The following is a 19,139-nucleotide window of genomic DNA, read 5'->3' as shown; positions in this document are numbered from 1 at the left end:
GCATCTGAATTATATATTTAGAGTCCCAGAGTCCGTTCCTCACAGTCACAAGAAATCACAAAATGATATCCTGCACACCTCTGTACACTGTACTATTTTATACCTTGCTTTATATTACTGTACAAGTCCATGTTACTGAACAATTCCCAACAAGCTATATTAAAGTCACTACCAACACAGAAAAATACAGTGTACCTCAGGACAATACCAAGAAAAGAACAATGATGTTGCCAAAGCCTTAGATACTTGTAATACTAGACTGGAGACAGGGGCATAGGTTTGGTTTGTCTTTTTAAGGCAGAGTATTTCTCAGATCATTCCAAGTGTTGGACAACACCTTATTCCAGAGAAGATCTCAGTAGTCTCTGGCAATTTGATCTGAGCAAAATTATTTCCAAATTCCGAATTTTGTGGTCAGTTTATACTCATACATATGAGGAAGACATAAAAAAGTTTTAATTTCTAACTCAAGTGGCTCTGCCATTTTGTTGTCTAATCCTTTATATAGTTTATCAAATTCTATCAACAAATAATTTAGAACCTCTTAGTAATAATAAAAAGCAAGCCAAGAAATTTGCGACTCTTCAAGACAACAGTATTTCATTTATCACATGAGAGCAGACCACATCAAATTATTCAAATGGGACAAAATAATCTCAGGTAATAACTCAGCCTGAGGTCTTACAGTTCTGCAGTTCTGCTGAGAAGGACCTGGAGGTCTTGGTGGACAGCAAGCTGAACATGAGTTAGCAGTGCACCCTTATTGCAAAAATTATTTACCATATGAATAACTCAGTATTGGAATAGGTCCCCCGTAGAAGTGGTGGAATCCTCCTCACTGGAAATATTAAAGACTTGGCTTGACAGGGACCTGGAGAACCTTATCAGAGGCCCTGTTTTCAAAACCAGATTGGACCAGATGATCTTATGGAGGTCCCTTTCAGTCTAGATTTTTCAGTGACTCTATCATTTAAAAAATAGCAAGGGAACACAACTTTTCCTTTTGAAAATGTCAAGATAACAATCTGAAAGGGTAGTATCTTCCTGATAAATATACTTTTTCGATTTGCACTTAATTTCTGCGGTAGTCAGTCGTTCGCGTAATGGTGTAGAGGATCAAGAATAACCTTTAGAATGTTTGCCTGCCATCAGATACATCACGTCATGTAACGAACAGGTTTATAATTTCTTCTTAGGATATTGCACCCTCTTATTAGTGAGAGGTTTTCAGTTAATTTACCATTAGCAATTTTATCTGAAAGAAGAGAAAAGCTAGCTGAGATATTCAGAAGGAAGTGATTTTTTTTTTACTACAGGTGTGCACATAAACAGTGTATGCTTCCCTACATTTTTTGGAGGCGAGGAAGGGAGAAACTGTCTCCTTCCTACTTTTAGATCCAACTATCTTACAGGATATGCATGCAAGATAGAAGGTAACACAGAAGCATCCAGAGCTGCTCATTACACACTGGCTTAGGAGGAGGACAGGGCTCAAGGTGAATCTGTGATTGTCAGTACTAAAAATTTCAATTGGTTTATTAGAGAGAAGAACCTTATATCAAAGAGGAAGATCTTTAATAATGCTCTTTAGCAGCAACAAATTAAACACGCAAATACAGAAACAGTCTCATATTATTTTACCTACTGTACGTTTTTAAATTGTCTTCATGGATCACTAGGTTATTTAATGGCCTCTCACCCCTGAGGCCGTACTTCAAATTAAAACTGTGTAAGCTTTGAGAAGTAACCAATATCAAACTATGTTCTGAATTTGTATTAAAATTGTATAACCTTGGATATCTCCCTCTATGAGCTCAACAAGCTTGCAAAAAGTTTAGACAAGACAAAAAAGCTTTCACACATGAGGCCTTTTTTTCCTTATTAGTACAGGTTATTCCCTACAGCAAATAAAGGATTCTTCCAATAGAAATGTGAAAAATACCCTATACTATTATACCACAAAGAATACGGGGGAAGGAGGGTGGGAACAGGAGCTCTGTTTTGTTAGTTAAGTCTACCTGAGAAATCTTATTCTGCTGCATCATTGGAAAGAGAGATGAAGTGAGTTTCTGCTGCTATTTAGTAGGATTCTTTTATGTGCACAGGAAGACACGGGGGAGCAAAACTCCGTTCACAGTTTTCATCAAAATAATTTTCAAATGCACAACATTTCTCTGAGATAATTTGCTCATCTGACAGGGTTGATCATTGCCCTTTAACAACACGTTTCTCCTTGACAGTGATCTGTCTGAAAACCATATTTCTTTATCTAAATTGGGAGCTTTAGAATAAAAAAAATAAACCTACACACAAACGTATACACCGTTCTATATTCTGCAGAGGGAGTGTGTTCCATTTTCTCATTCAACTGTGCTTGTTCACTGCGCGTTGTGTAGCTGTCTCTCTTCTACAAGCTTGCGTGTGGGTGACTGAGAGCAGCCCTATGCTGGAATAGCTTTCGCTTCCAGGAAGAAGGTGGCTAGGGCTCTTTCATGATGTTTTCATAACATGAGGATTTACCATGAGATGCAATGCATCATCTCTATGTCACATCAAATTACTGAACAGAACTGTAGTGGAGCTCATAAATATGCTCTTTCAGATAAATATTGCTCTGGGCAGCAGTCCAAATCCTTATTGGAGAGTTTCACTAAACATAGGTCCTTCTTTTGGCTTTCCATACCATTTAGATATTACTCCTTTAGGTTTTCTATTCAAGGACAGGATGAGATGACAACAAGCCATGAGCACTGCCTGAAAAGAATACCCAATGGTGCAAATAAGGCAGTAATCCCAGATGGCCCCAGCACAAAGATTTCCCTATGCAGGGTCTGTGAGATGTCACGAACAGATCCTACTCCATCATTCTCACTGTGGTCACTATAAATAATAGAAAACCTGCTGATGGTGGTTATTATTAATGCCTGATGATTGATATGTTCTAGATGGTGATAGGGTTTTTTTGTTTGTTTGTTTTGGATTTCTTTTGTGTTTTTTTTTTCCCTGATGGTTTTCCCTAGGTTACATAACTTCCTTATTAAAAAAATAAATGCAGTGAAACCAACATAAAACTCACTCACTGATGGTTCTTTCCTATAGTCCCAATCACATGTCCAAAAGAGAACAGTAAAACATAGCAGATGATAGAAACATGCAGAAAACAAAAGAGGTGAGAAGACTGGAGAAGAAAAAGTCACAGAAACAGGGCTAGAACATTAACTGTTGGGGTATTATTTTTTTTTTTTTTTAGCGTTAAAATAAGCATAGGCTTTCTTAATCAACTTTTACAACTATTTACCATTGGTTCAGAGAAGCCTTCTTTCCACTGGGTATCTTCATTGGCTATTTTTGCACACTGTGTCCGCATGCTTTTCTTATATTTTATAGCTCTTTCTTTACAGTACAGCCTTGTTACTTGTTGGGAAAAAAACACACAACCCAACAATGACTATAGATGATAAGTGTATCATTTGCAGTTCTTTCCAAATTAGTGACCAGTGCTTTCACGAGTGCTTTCAAAACTAAGTTTTCTTACAGGTAACCTGTGTGTGCTTGGACGTTTTTCAAAGCCAAAATCTAACTCCCATTTAAAAGTTAACCATTTGCATTTTTATTTCTTCCATAGCACAGACAAAAAAGCCCCAACTAACAATAATACAAGAAACACAAAGGCATCAAAACAGATAAATGAATAAGGTAAAGGTATAGATGGTGTTATTAGAATCTAAGGATCTCTCCCACCTCTCCAAAAAGGGCAAAAGTTGTGGGTGAACATCAGAGAGGCTAAAGACAATAATATTTTCGCTGTAGGCTGTGGGTGATCTGATCTCTTAATCCGGCTGCAGTTAACATGTGCACGTTGTGCTAATTTCCTATATAAATTATTTCATGGTTATATTAACTTTGTGACTTCTTTTACTCTGAGCTTTGATTTTCAGTATGATAAGAAAATAACAAACTTTAAGGACATTTCTAATTTAAAAGGCTTTGATCATAAAAGTCTCAAACACAACAGAAATTTGCTGGTCAAATACATGGAAGTTCTGTGACAACTCCAATCTGTTCTGTGGGTATAATGCAGAGATAACATTCATCTTCTACACTCGTATTGCCTTTTACTGCAAAAGTGCAACTTAAATACTTTAAAATTTAGAAGCATAATTCAGAGAGTACCTTCAGCAAATATGATTTTCATTGCCCCATTTTCTTTGGAGAAACTTGAGACTTGAATATTAACACCACCAAAGTGATGGCAAAGATGGTTGTGATGGGAAATCTTATTAGTAAACAAGAGCTGCATCTGAAAAATATTGTCATTAAAAGCTATGCAGTAGTTAATTGAGTCTGATATGAAATTTAGTGCTGGAAAGTTAATGACTAATGCAGCTATTTCACAGAGCTTGGTTACTGCAGGCTCTATAATGATCTCCTTTGCTTCATAGCAACAATGAAATTAACCTCTCTTTTGTCCTGCAGGTGTTGTGTTCTGATAATGCATATCCTTTACAAGTATGAGCAAACTGTTTGCTTTGCATACAAATTAAGCATAAGCTGAATACATACGGAAAAGAAAATGAACACTTTTTATATTTTTGAAGTAAAGAATACACACTTAAATGTAAGTCAAAATTCAATAAGTTGACACCTTGGGTGACTTAAAATAACATTAGTACAGGCAGGAATTTAAATGATGACTATTTTCCTGGATTTCTATCTCTATTATTCTATTTCCTTAAAACCTTACTGGACACAAACCCACCAGCTAGCAAAGCACCTCCTTCACTTTAGCCTATGAATAAAATCCCAAAGGACAAACAATTTTAAGTAGGGTGGTCTAGAAAGCAGATTTGGGAGGGGGCAGGGGGTAAAAAGAACATTGTTAGCTTTTGATGATCAGGTTGTCTACTGGGTTAAAGGAGGCAGAGTGCATTTATAATTTGGAGTGGAGGACATAAAAAGGAGTGGCAGAAGCTCTTGGCCTGGTGTCAGATTTTAAAATTCTCACCATTCTCAAGGTAACTAAAACATAAGTTAATAATCAAAAGAAAAATAAGGAAAACACAATGAATGTATTAGAAATAAAGTAACAGGAAATAAAACAAGTATGGGTGGAATAAGTAAGGTGAGCATCCTCTGTACTCAAATGAAACATATTTTTGCTTTTTGCTTATTCTAGTGACCAAATTGCTAATGCATGTCTTATTGGGTGCATTAACAAGAGATATATTTGCAATAAAAATTATGAGATTTGATTATGGCTTCACTGAAAGGTCAAGAAATGTTTGAGGGTGCTCCCTCTCTTTTCTTTTCCAGATATCCAGAATTCTAAATGAATGTGACAGGGGAGATGATAACTGTTTAACAGAAGATTAGTTGATAGATTTTAATAGACTGTTGTACTAGTGTTCTTAGTGTAGGCTGTTTTAACTAGCTTCTTCCTCCTGGTATGAAAAGCAGTCATGAGGACAAGGTGGGAAGTGCTTACTATCATCTCCAGAACAATGATGACTCTGCAGCTGACTTAACTGTAACTGCTGCTATCACTGAGACTGTGTAGACTGATTCAGTTTGCACATTTAGAAACTACATCAGCAAGTCAAAAGCAACCTAATAACAATAATTTTCAGAAAGCGGCATGCTTGATTTATTATTGCAAGCTCAGTCTAAGCACCCAGTTTCTGCACATGCCATAAAAGTGATGCATAAACTTGGGCATAAACAAATATTGATTTTTTTTGATGGGAGGTAATTATCCAGGAATGACATTTTCAAAGACTAGCTTAGAGTCAGAAAATGAGTGGAAAACCATTCCTTTGTATAAGCCACCAGTTTAATAGGACAGTACTGTATATTTCTGCATGTCAGAGTCAGTGATATATGACTGAGGAGGAAATTACATGCTGGGTTAAGAAGCATGCAATATTGGGACTCTTAGTCAACTTTTCTTTATTCTGAACACTGCTTTTCTGATTTTTTTTCCCAGACGTTTAGTAAGAAAAAACTTTTACAGGAAACAATTGAAGAGTTGTGGTAAAAGCATTTGCTTTTGGTTTAATTTCCCAATACAAAAATGATATGAAGGAAATATTTGACAATAGACCTGGTAAGAATTTTGTGTTCCTTAGAAAAGTCTGAAAATTGTTGGCTGAAGGAACAGAATAAGGTAGAGAGTCAGAAAATTCCTCAAAAGGAAAATACTGAGAAGCATTTATTTTACAATACTAGATACTTTTGTTGTTGGAAAACTTCAAATTCTTATTTGGAGGAATGTCTCCCAGCTTTCATATGTTGGTAGACAAGTAGAAAACTGAAATCTTGGGGCCTATAGTTTAGTACATAACATTTAGGCATCTCACAATTCTGTCTATTTGTCAAAAACAGGGGTTCATGAAAACTGAAAACAAAAAAGATTACTAAAGCTCGTAGTACCTTTAAGAGTGCCTCAAAATTTTCAGCGATTTTGTGACAGACCTGGTTGTATAAAGAGAGAAAGTATCCATGTGCAAAGGAGTAAAAGAAAGAAAGGGAAAGTTCATAAGGCAAGTAGCCATATCTTATTTTAACAATTCATTGATAAATTTTAATAGCTGAACTATTTCAGTATCTAACAAAAAAAACGTGGGAAGATCCATTTCAAACATCTGCTCAAAGTTTTATTAGTATACATCCATAATGCAGCAGTCTCCTCTGTCTTTTTTCATCATAGAATCATGGAATGATAAAGGTTGGAAGGGATCTTCAGAGGTCATCTTGTCTGATGCCACTGCTCAAAGCAGGATTGACTACAACAGATTGCTCAGGAATGTGTCCAGTTGGGCTTTGACTGTCTCCAAGGATGGAGACTCCACAGCCTCTCCAGGCAATCTGTTCCAGTGTTCAGTCACCTTCCAGCTTTGAGCAGCCACATCTAGCAAAAGATGTCCCTGCCCCGGGCAGGGGAGTTTGTCTATATGATCTTTATAAAGTACCTTCCAACCCAAACCACTCTGTGATTCTACAGTAATTACACTGTTTCTTGTGTGTAAATGGAATTTTCTGTATTTCAATTTGTGCCTCAAGCCTCTTGTCTTTTTGTTAAGTACCACTGAGAAGAGTCTGGCTCTTACATCATTATTCGCTGCCATCAATTATTGATACAGGTTGACAAAACCCCCCTGACTCTTCCCTTTTCCAGGCAAAAAGTCCCAGCTCTCTCAGACTCTCCTAGTTCAACAGATGCTCCAAGCTTTGAATCATATTACTGGTCCTTCACTGGACTCTCTCCAATATATTTATGCCTCTTCTACTATGGAGCCTAGCACTGGGAAGAGCACTCCACATGTGTCTCACCAGTGCTGAGTAGAGAGGAAGGATCAGCTACCTAGACCTGCTTGCTGGTGGTGCTCTTTGTAATGCAGTCCAGGATGCTGTTGGCCACCTGAGCTGTAAGGGTGCATTGCTGGCTCTTGTTGCTGACTAATTTGTGAGAGTCAAAGGGGCAGACTTAGTTCTGTAGCCTGTAAATCTAGGTCCTGATCAAGTAATCTGATCTCATTCTTGATTTTGAAGCCAGCAAAATAAATCAAAGTACTGATATTTAAAATCTATGCTTTATTTCTTATTCAAATTTCTAAATTCCACAACCAGCCTTTGGACAGTTTATTATTATATTTTCCCTCCTAACTGAGCCATCTCCTTTTCTCCCATCTGAAACTTTACCAACTGAGTTCTATCAGTTGTGGGGTGTTTGTTTTTGCCTTCAAATTTGTCATGGTGGGGCTTGAGTTGTGAAATGCAGAAGATGACACAGTAGTCCCATGCCATACACAGGTTATATAACCTTCCTTATGCCATTCAATGTATCCTTGTTCACATGCCCAAGCATCCAAAGATAGCTCTATTTGCTCGAGTTGTTAATTACCATTAATTAATTGAACTTTTAAAAATCTCTCTGTTGTATCTTACACCAGCATTTCTGCTATTTAATCCATGAAAATGGTCAGACTGAAAAATCTATAGTTATTTAGGCCATTGCTTTTACCCTTTTAAACTAGATGCACAGTGGTAGATTCTTATCAGTCTTTTGGAACTTCCAGAGTTGTTGAAATTGAATATTAATGGTCCAGACACTTCATCAGCTGAGCCTTTTCCAATTATTGTTTGTAAATTATCCATACCTTCTGATTTGAAATGTGCAACTTCATTAGTTGTTGTTTAAATCCTGCTTAATATCTGCTGGGGTGAAAAGTATTTTTTCTTCAATCACCACCTGCTTATTTCCCAAACTTAGAACAGTATTTACTGTTCTAAGACACTGAAGTCTTCTACATTAGAAGTTTCATTATTTACATCAAATAGGAATACCTAAAAAGGGACCAAAGATTCATCGTCCCCTGAATTGTCCGTATGGATTTCAGGGCACTCCAAAAAGATGCCAAGGGAAGAAAAGCACTTGTCAGAGGAAAGAGCATACATTTTATCAAAAAGGAGCAGGGACGCTCATAACATATCCATAAATAAGTTTTTCCACTGTTAGTGAGTCAAGAGAACTATTTGGGAAATCAGCTTAAAAAGTGGGTTTAGAGAGGTGGTAGAATTGATCTTACATGAGGATGTGTTAATAACCACTGCCTTCTTTTTGTTTTCTGTCTGGTGTAGCAGATCATTCTGGCCTTCAAGGCACAGCTTCTTGACCATGGATGGTGTCAATGACAGTTTCCTCTCTTCCTTCCTTTGTGGGAGAGAGGCCACAGAGGTGCAGTGGCCATTGCTGTAGGGGTAGCTGGCAGGAAAGTGGCAGGATGCAGGCAACAGTACAGGGATGAAACAACGCTTTCTAGTCCCCTTTCTGTTCTAGAAGAAGCTGAGTCCCACAGGCCAGCCAAGGATTTCTGGACATGTATTCCATCTGTCTTATGTTTAGCACGCAACACAATTTTCCTATAATGAGAATTACAGTGTTAACACTTCCAGTTAAATTTATGAAGTTGAATCTTTCTCCATGAAACAGAAAATTTAGAGTTGAAAGAGAAAGCTAGAGAAAGGAAAACCAAGAGAAGTGTAGAGCTTAAACACAGTAGAATCATCTGTGGAAAGTCCCAAGGGATGGCAAGGAAGCAATGCCATTGCCAGTGTTCCCTAGGCTTTAGGATGTCAGATGTTAGCTGAGACTACCGAGTGATGCTTTAGTGTTTGTAGAACTACAACTGTTTAACAGAAGGAGAAAAATTCATTTGTCTGAGGAAATTGAAATTTGGGTGGATTTCATAGGTTAGAATTAAGGAGGCTCTGCTAGACTAAACACGTCTCTGTGCTTTGGGTGGTATTTTGTGCAGTGTTCCCTGCGGATCATGTACTAGTTCTATGAAGGGCAATGTAAGCTGCCTTGCTGACCTTTTCCTGACTGCAAGGTGATGCAGTCATAAATATATGGATATTCAACTGGATGTCTTATTTAGAATGTGCTATTGTGTGAGCTGAAGTTGTCTCCAACAAGCTGCAATTGTTACTTTCCCTGGTGACTCAATTTAGGGACATTTTACAAAGGCATCAATGGGACAATCCTGTAATGGACAACTGTACAACTTAAGCAAAAAGTAGGGTGGGTTTTTTTAAGATTCACAATGAATGATGAAATTAGAAAAAAGGGTTTACTGAGTTGCAAGTTATATAGCTGGAGTCCTGCAATGTCACTCTTGATTCATTAATGCAGCTACGATATGAAAGAATGGGTAGATAAAAACATGCTAAATTAACAAGGGGCTGTCAATCAGTTAAATCTATTTTATTTACTCACGTGCAGGACTCTCCATCCAGGTAGGGGAATTTAAAATCCTGCTATATGAATTTGAATTCCTGGTATGGGAACAGGTAATCCTGGGACAAGAGACTTTGTGAGGCAGCGTAATAGTATGCCTTTTTTTTTTTTTTTTTTAATCTATAAAAGCATTAGCTGCTCTATAATAACTAAATAATATATTTCAAATAGGTCCAGAAACTCTGAAAGTTTGTCTTTGGTTTAAATTCTCTGGAAATTGGGTAAATACGGCAAACTTGTATCTTTCGTTCACTTACATACTGTAAAATCCATGAAATGGTACATAAACAAAGTTGTCATCATTATAAGCCCTTCTAACTTTAAAAACTGTGTATCTATGGGAATACAGATTTACTGAATGCATGTGAAGTTATCTGGGAGACAATTCTCCATGGAAGAAATTTAACTGAAGTTTCTCAATAAAACTGCTGAGACTTTGTTTCAAGGAATGCTTTTTTAATGCTTTATATGCAAAGACTGCAGTAGAATGTAATTCTAGACCAAGTTTATTTTTTTACCTTGGCAGCTGAAAGGTATAGGTTGAAAATGTCTCATTTGAAAAGCCTGATAGGAGGACAATAGATTAAAAAGAACCTCTCCTTTATCCCAACAAGATGGCCTTAACTTTTAAATTCACAACATTAACACTGGCAGAAAATGAAATTACAAAACATTGACTACAAAGGGAAAAAAAAAATAGTAAAAAGAATGCCTGCACTGGAGAATACTGTGAAAAGAAAAGCTGATAATGTTGTATTGTCAAATTCTTCTCTGAGCTAAAAAAAAAGGAGTCATTGTTTTCACTACAGAGTTTCAGGTTTATATGTGATGCAAATGCAAGGGTTTTAGCAATTAGGGATCTCATGAGAGGATAATATTCTGGCCAGTTGTCCTTCCCTCCTGGCCCCTCCTTTTAATAGCTGTACCTATTAACTAGAGATCCCTGAAGGTAATTAAACACTTGAAAATGTGCTGCAGCTATATAAATAAGAAATTACTCCAGTAGTTGCAACAATAATTACATTTAAAATATAAGCAGAGTATATTAACTTGCTGGGAATAACTAATCTCGACAACTACTAAATTCATCGCAGGATCATTTGATGACTGATCATCAGAATCAATACCATTTTACTGATAAGAATCCATACATCATGATACTGAAGAAAGGCATTTTATATTTTCAGCAAGATGATGTTGTGAGGCTTTTTCTTTCATCCTTCCTCCTGCAACATTTATATCTGACTGTTTCCAAGACCAGTGTCCTGCAGCAAACGTTGCCAGCAATACGGAATACTTTCAATTAGTAGTTCTCTACTTCTCTGGTAGCTAAGCAACTGACCTGTGGTGAAGAATACATAATGATCTTCTGCATATCCACCTTAGAGTATCAGACAGAGCATTAGCTTCAAAACATGGATTTGTTCACCCGTATTGATGACTTTGGCTTAGCCTTCTGTGAATTATGAAGTGTGTTTACTGTGTGTTTGATGTAAATAAGTCAAGCACAGAAATAAGAGGCAGTATATGTATGCTGCTTTATCTTTCCCCATTCATTGATAATTATCATGTTGTTAGCAAGCAAACATTCAGAATTCTGTAAAATCAGGGTACATACGGACTTGCTGTCATCAATATACAAACAATCTTGATTAACTACACAACAGAATATTTTTTTTTTAAACTATTGTGAGTAATATGGTCTTGTTAATAAAGCGGAGTTTATGTAATGGGGATGTGAGAAAGAACAGCAGCTGGCACACACTTAATGCACAAAAAATAGAGAGGCTGCTAGTTGGCAGGGGGATGGTAGCATGAAAAAATAGCTGAAAGAATAACCTTATTCATTATGAGGCCTTCCAATACATTAAGTGAGTCTGTACCTCAGAGTTGTCTGGGCTTATTGTTGTTATAAGAATCCCAGATTCTAGAAAATGCTTGAGAAGTTATGTCCCTTCAGCTTTGTTTGGTCAGAGGACTAGGTTTATTCTGGTCCAGTGAAGCTTTCACAGTTGAAGCTTTATCCCTCACCTGTGGGAGACTGCACAATACAAGGAGGATCAGGAGGGTCTCACAGATAAAGCAAACTAGCAGAAACTCCTGAAACACATTGGCCAAAAAACTCAAGAAGAATCCACAAGGAGCAGCATAAAAAAAACCCCAACATTTTAGATCATTGTGATTACATTAAAATGATCTAAATAGTTCAGATATGAAACATAAGGACACTTTGGCCAGCAGAGATAATCCATTTGCAAACACTCAAAATTTAAAGGTGAAGCTAATCATCAAAAATCAGAGTTTGGTTTAGCAGTAGATTTTGTGCAGCACCAGTTTAAAGAGTGTTTGGGCTAAAGTGTAGTTCAGACCATTCTCCAAGATAAAGAACACATGACAATAACGGAAATGATTGGGAAGTGTCTCTGAGATGCTTGTATCTGAGTAGTGAGAAGTATTCGTCTTGTATGTAGTGCTTCAACAGCTCTCTTTTTTCAGTTAGCTCTAGTCCTCAGGGAGCTTTTAGGCATTGTAGTCTGCTGTAAAATTAATTTGAAGGGAAGAGAAAATGTGTGCAGTCAGAAAGACTGGGGAAACTAACATTTACCTACCAGAAGTCTGTGGGCATCTGTGTAAAAGTTCTTGTTTTAGGCAAGTAGTATTTGTATTTCTCTTGGAATAAATTTTTTTTAAAATTCACAGTCATCCTCCAAGTCTTTAAAATGTCCTACCAATGATAGCTATAAAATCAATGTTTTATTTCCTTTATTGAAACAAACATTGTATCTATAAAGTCTTTTTACTATATGCCATAATTGCAATTTCCTACTGACAGTCTGACATGGGATTTTTTTGACTCTTGAAAGTGGGTATGTGCAGAGCTGTCTATTATGCAATTTGCTAGCTTTATCTAAGTTTGTGAAAGCATATGGCATGTACTGAAATAAAAAAAAATAGAAAACTGATTATTAATGACATAGTCTTTTTACAAATAAAAGATATCCAGCGCCATAGACGGTCTGAATTTCCTCATTAACTACATGTTAATAGCTTGTTAAGTTTTTTAAAACCATAATATAAACCAGAAAACATCAGTGGTTTCCATGGCTTGGCTTTGAGCCAGTCTTCATAATCTTTTTTGTGTCACGACATCCTCATAGACAGTTAAGCACTCTACAGCTGAAATTAAATAACTGGCATCATGTCTTGTCTTTTACTAATTTTTGTAGACCTCAGAACCTACATATATGAAAAAACCCATAAAGAACATCAGTGTAACTAAGAACTCAAATTCAATCATTAAAAAAAATCATATAAATTCAGAAGTGAGAGACTCTAAGATGTCTTTCTCTGCACAGTTAAATGAGAATACCTCAAGTCCCTCTCCCCAAAAACAGTCTGGAGTTTTACGGGGTTTTAAAAATAATGAATTATTAAAATAAATAATCTGAAAAATTACTTTCTCAAGCAAGGGATTTTCTTTACATTAAAGCAGAAGATTCTGCTTGGGAACATTGATATAAAAACCTGCAATAGATAAATAGATCTGGATTCTATTCTAGTCTGGGACTGAGAGTCCCTCTGTGATGTGAGGAGAATAAATCATCTGGTCTCCCTTAACAACTGTAGTTCGCTACATTTGTCTCAGACTTTTCCAGCAGTAATGGGTATAGGATATATTAAAGAAAAAAAAAAAAAAAAGGTTGTAAGGATACCTAGACTGCTCCTGCCTCATATAGAGAAGAATTTTGCCCTCCTGTGAAGGAAAGTGCTACCTTGTTGAAAGAACTTTGTCTGACTCCTGGAAGTCTTTGAAGTGTGATGGTGAAAGAGGAACAAAGTGGAACAAGTGCAGTGAGAGAGTGAAGGACTTAAAAAAAAGAGAGAGAGAGAGAAAATCAGCAGCCTGGTAGGGAGTGAAGAGGAGAGAAGAAAAGCTGCTAAAAAGAAGACTCCATATATAATTGCAAGTAGAATGCTGTTATTTTCAAAGGAAACCACTCGGCGTGTAAAAATCTAATTTAAAATTATATCTCAGTTTCACAAATTTTGTCCTCATTTTTGCTTTGAGTACTGCTAGTTTTCAGGCTCATTCTTTGTGAATTTATTTAGTGTGAAGAAAATTTCATTGGTGCCATTCTGTCAGCTGTCATAGCCACTCTGAGCATTGTCAGCCTGTTGCCACCAGAGTGGATGTTCACCCATAAGTATGTGGCTGTCTGCCTTACAGTGTGCAGATCACTTTGTTTTTCCAGCTGCTCTGTCCATGACAGGCTGATATCCCTCACAAGGACTGCAGTTACTGCCAGATAGTAAGCAATGGTAGTACTCCATGCTACCTCAAATTATAAAGCCCTGCAAGCAAGGGGATCCAGGGGATGGGAATAAAGAACTTAACATCTAAAATTTCTTCCCAATTTGACTTGCATTTTCCTAAATTTAAACCAAATCAAGGGGAAAGTTGTGCCTGTTGGACATTGCTCGGTCATGAGGACACTGCAGTTGAGTAAGTTGAGTTGTAAGCTGAGCATGGCAATGTTTTCCAGTAGGACTCAGATGCCAGGAGGAATCAGAACAGTGCTAGATGGGCAGCAGCAGGAAGTAGCAGTCAGAGTAAAGGGAGATTTGGGCTTAGACTGGCATTAGCTGTTAAAACAATATGCTTATACATATCCATACCTTTAAATACAGGAATAAGTTATAACGGACCATCTCCATATATCCATCTCCATCCATACGCTGGATGTGATGCCAATTCCCACAGAATAAGAAACTACTTGCTATAGAAGTCAATATTGTGAGTTTTAAATTAGCTTCTTTAAATTTTATGATATTTGACAATTTACATAGAGTTTTAGAATCTTCTCTTTGGTTACTGCAACAGTATCCTTCAAAGCCTTCAACTTCACCTCCCAGTCATTCCCACCTCAAAATTGTGTTGTTCTTGTGATGTCTTGTTTTGACTGAGAGCTAGGCATGAACAAGATTCATTATCTTCAATTGCTCCTGTAAATTAGTGTTATTATTGCATATGTTTATAAGAAATGTTGATTTCAGGGTATGAAGAAATCAAGCAGGGAAGGATGAACTATTTGTTTGTAGGTAAGCACTGAAGCAACGGTTTGCGTATGCTGTATACAGACCAGGCTTAGCACAGCTCTGTAATATGCAAATTACAGTAGTACTTTTTAAGTTAGGCATTCCACATTTCTGTAGAAGGAAGAATATTAAAAACTGCCTCCTGAAGGATAGAGTGAAGTCTGAATATGGTCTCAGGGATGTTCTAGTTTCAGAAAGCTGCACGTATCCCCAGAAAGGGCACACTGTTCAGAAAGCAATCCTCTGAAGGAGGGCTTTGATTTCATGAGCTTGTGCAGTATCCCAGCTACTTTGGTGTGTGAATCAGAAAGCAAAATGTCTTGCAGTTATAAAGCATAGACAGAAAGAAAGTGTCTCTAAATTGAATAGATGTATTGCTACACATTATTTATTTTCTTGTACTAACCCTTTTTTTTCTGGCTTTAAAGAAGTTTTGAGTGTATGTGATACATGAGGTGTTAATTTCCCACAGCTACAGCAGTACTTAAAATCACAGTACTAGCAGTGCAGTATCCAGCACTCCAATACAAAATTCGGCAGCTACAGGAAGTTGCTGTGCTGTTTGTCCACAGAGATGACATGGTTAGATTTTGGTAACACAAAATCTTACTATTGGGGTGGCGGTGTCTGCTGAAGGCTTCTAGACAGAAGCCTTTAGGAATGCATCAGGATATCACAGACATGGACTGAACTATAAGGATTCACAAAAGTTTGCAACATCCTCTATCTGCTTGCTAACAGTTTTAATTACATTATACTCTTTGGGATCTTTCAGGAAAGGTGTATTACTTGAGATATTCTCTTGAAACTGAGTTTGAAGTGGTGATAGGATAAAAAGTTTCAAAATATAGTCTCTGCTTTCTATGCAGTGGGCTGATGGAGATCTTTCATTTAATATATCACATAAACTTGCTGCTGCAACATCAAGGAAAAAGAAGCAGGACTATATTCTCTCATTCTGCTGCAGTGTATATTTCATGGAAATATGTATGTGATGAGCACTGATGTCAATCATTAGACCATGCCCTATGTCCATAAAGATTTTTCCCTAGTTCCCCCAGCACTGAATACTTCAGCAGCTCGAACAAGGAAAGAGGAAACATGCAAGGGGAAAAGCAGCAGAGGTGATTGATGCTATTGTTGCTGCTACAGAGAGCTGAAGACATCAAGGAGTGGTAGTTTGATGACACTATGATAATTAGGAAAACAAAAAATCTGTTTTCTTGTTAGAATACTTTCCTATAAAAGTTAATGGGATTAAGGTAATGGGATTTGCTATGCTTTTTTATTCCTTTTCTTGGTTTTGCACATATTATAGGTAAACTATGAACCATTAACTCCTGCCTAACTATAACAGTAAGAAGTGTTTCTTTTAATGTAACTTTTACTCTTTTCTTGACAAAAGGGAATATTTAATGAACCCACAAAAGAAAGGAAACATGAGAATTTAGAGAGGAATTCAAATTCATCAGCAATGTTTAGTTTCGTAAGAGAGAAATAGTAAATACTAAAGAGATGAAAACCTGAATAGAAAAGTTGGCAGTAGTTGTGAACTAGCATTGTTGAGTGACAAAAGTGGATATTTAGCCACGGATTTGTTTCTTCATGGGTACAAAATTCAATGGCATTTTTTTTCCTGACAAAGAATCAAGAGAACATGCTTTGTGACACCAAGAAATCTTTGAAGACCTTCTGTTTAAAAGCAAGCTTTTTGACTATAGTACCATACCAATGAAGCCATAAAGCACACATTTGGATTTTTCTCTTTGGTTTGGGATTTTGGGGGTTGGTTCCGCCCCCCATTGCGTGCTAGGAAAAAAATACATCTATAAGCAGGAGCAAAGCTAGGTTTTTAATCACCCTTTTCAAATCAATCTTGCTGTGATCTCTGCAGAATCTAGTTTGCTGGTTTTATTCTCTCTGAGTTTAACTTGTGAAAACCTACACAATGTAGTAATATTCTGAAGGAGTTACAATGAGATGTTGTCATCATTGTTAATGATAAAATTGCTGGAGTAGCAACCCATTCCTTGCTCAGAGAATAAACAACAGTGAGTGGGAAGACTAGCTTGAGGTCAGAGCAGAATGCCATTAGTTTGCAGTTAATATATCTCCCATAAATGGACTTTTCCAAAGGAATTTGCAGACTTCATAAGGAAAAATTGCCTGTTATAAAGACAAAGTCTCTTTCTAAACTCCTTACAGTTTATTAGAGTACACTAAGACTCTGCACATCATGCTACTCAGTGCTATGGCCAAATACGACAGTTTGCCTCTTGCATTATACCCTTCTCAAGTGCAGACTGTGACCCCCCAGAAAAATAGAGGTGGTGCACTTAAACTGTGAACAAGGGTTCCTACCATGTGGGACAGAGGTTGAGGAAAAACTTTATCGTTGCTGGTCATCCTTTCGACAGTTTGCTAGAGTTTTTATAGTAAATATGAGGCACTTGGAGTCCTTTGATATATCCCAAACTCAGATATGATTGGAAATAAGCATCTGTGAACATTTTCAAGAGATCCTTATTCCTGCCCTAATTATTTCTCTAATTTATAAAAGTTATTCCCACAAACACATTTCCAGCCAAGATTGTTCCTGTCTGAAGAGTGCTTTGAGATCTTCAGATAAAGGTTAACATAGACTGTGACTTTTCTGTGGGGCAGTTTTGGCACATTTCACAGTTCTGGTCTCACGACATCCAAACTGAGGACTTGCCACAGAACACTTTTCATACCTTCTAGGCAACATACCTTCTTTTTCTTTCCATAGAAACCAAAATCTCTCTAGAAATTGAGGGTATACACCTGGGTCTCATCCCATTGTGAAATTATGTTATGGCCGTAGAAAATACTCTGGTTGAGAAGCGTTCCCCAGACCATAAGGAAAAAAGTAGTCATAGACTGCCAGGTGCAACCATTCTTCCAAAGGAAGAAAAAAGAAAAGGAGAAAAAAAAAGCGCCCAATAATACGAAAGACATACGAAAGACATCTAGGTGATTCTGGTTTTGGAAATAAGGGATAATTTTTATAGTCTTCCAGAACCTGCCACTATCAATTTCAGAAAAAACTTGCACTTTTTAGTGACATCTTCTTTTTACCCGAATCAGAGAGCAATTTTACGTTAAGATCTGTGTCCAATGTTAAAAAGCCCCCTGAGAACCTTTTTGTTCACATTGTCAGCATGAAAGACAAAGTCTTCTGAAAACTGGGTCAGGAAATGACATCTCCAATGATATCCATCTATTTTGGCTCTGATAAGCCCTTTGAGAGGACTTGACTCAAAAGATCAATACAATGACAAACCACTAAAATGTACAAATCTTGCTTGCTGTTACTCAAAGAAGAGTTATGTACTGAACAGTCATAGTACCCTGCTCCTTCATAATAAGCATTCCACATCTGATCAGGAAAGGGTATCTCATTATTAATGCCCACCTGAGCAATCACCTAACCTAAAAATGTCTCCAGGAGGCAGTAGGTGGCAGTGACATTTTTTTTTTTTTATGTTTACACAATTATTAATCAATATTATATGAACAAAAACATATTTTTCCCTCTTCAATGGATTTGGGAAATTCTGAGCAAGATAATAATGACCACCTGGTTTTCAATTTTGGTAGAAGAGACCACCCAAATATCTCTTGTTAACTAGAACTACCTAGTCAGGTATTTCATTACCATTTTGTGTTCAGATTTTAGCTATTTTTAATTTCTAATGCTAGAAGGCACAAATATCTCTGTGGAGGTGAAACACGTTGGACTTATTATTGTTATTATTGTTATTTGTTGCATTTTCATGTGTATCATGATATATTCAGTTATATATTACCTAGTCTGAAAACAAACTATTTTATATGCAGATTTAAGGTAATGAGCATTCAACTTTAAAAAATGGTTCTGGTATCCTGTAGCTTCTCAATAATAATATGCTGTTACATTCCAACAGAGAAGGATGGATTATGGGTTTTTCAATTTGCATCAGGCATATTAATTGCAGAGTAGGATTTCCACATAAAATATCAATGTACTGGAACAAACCGTTAATGTACCAGAATATGAACACTTACATTCATTTCTTGAGATTTAAAAGCAATCTTCTTTTTCATACATCTGAATAGCATTTTTTTTAAAGCCTGTTAATGAGACCAACGTAACCAATGTTTTCTGAAATTCTTAATTAGCTTAAGTGTTAATAGATCTTTCCTAGTCATTGTACTGGCAAACAATACAACAAGCCATTAGGGA

The sequence above is a fragment of the Charadrius vociferus genome, unplaced genomic scaffold, assembly GCF_000708025.1.
Source record: "Charadrius vociferus isolate BGI_N301 unplaced genomic scaffold, ASM70802v2 scaffold14, whole genome shotgun sequence".
NCBI lineage: Eukaryota > Metazoa > Chordata > Aves > Charadriiformes > Charadriidae > Charadrius > Charadrius vociferus.
This window is presented reverse-complemented; position numbering follows the sequence as displayed.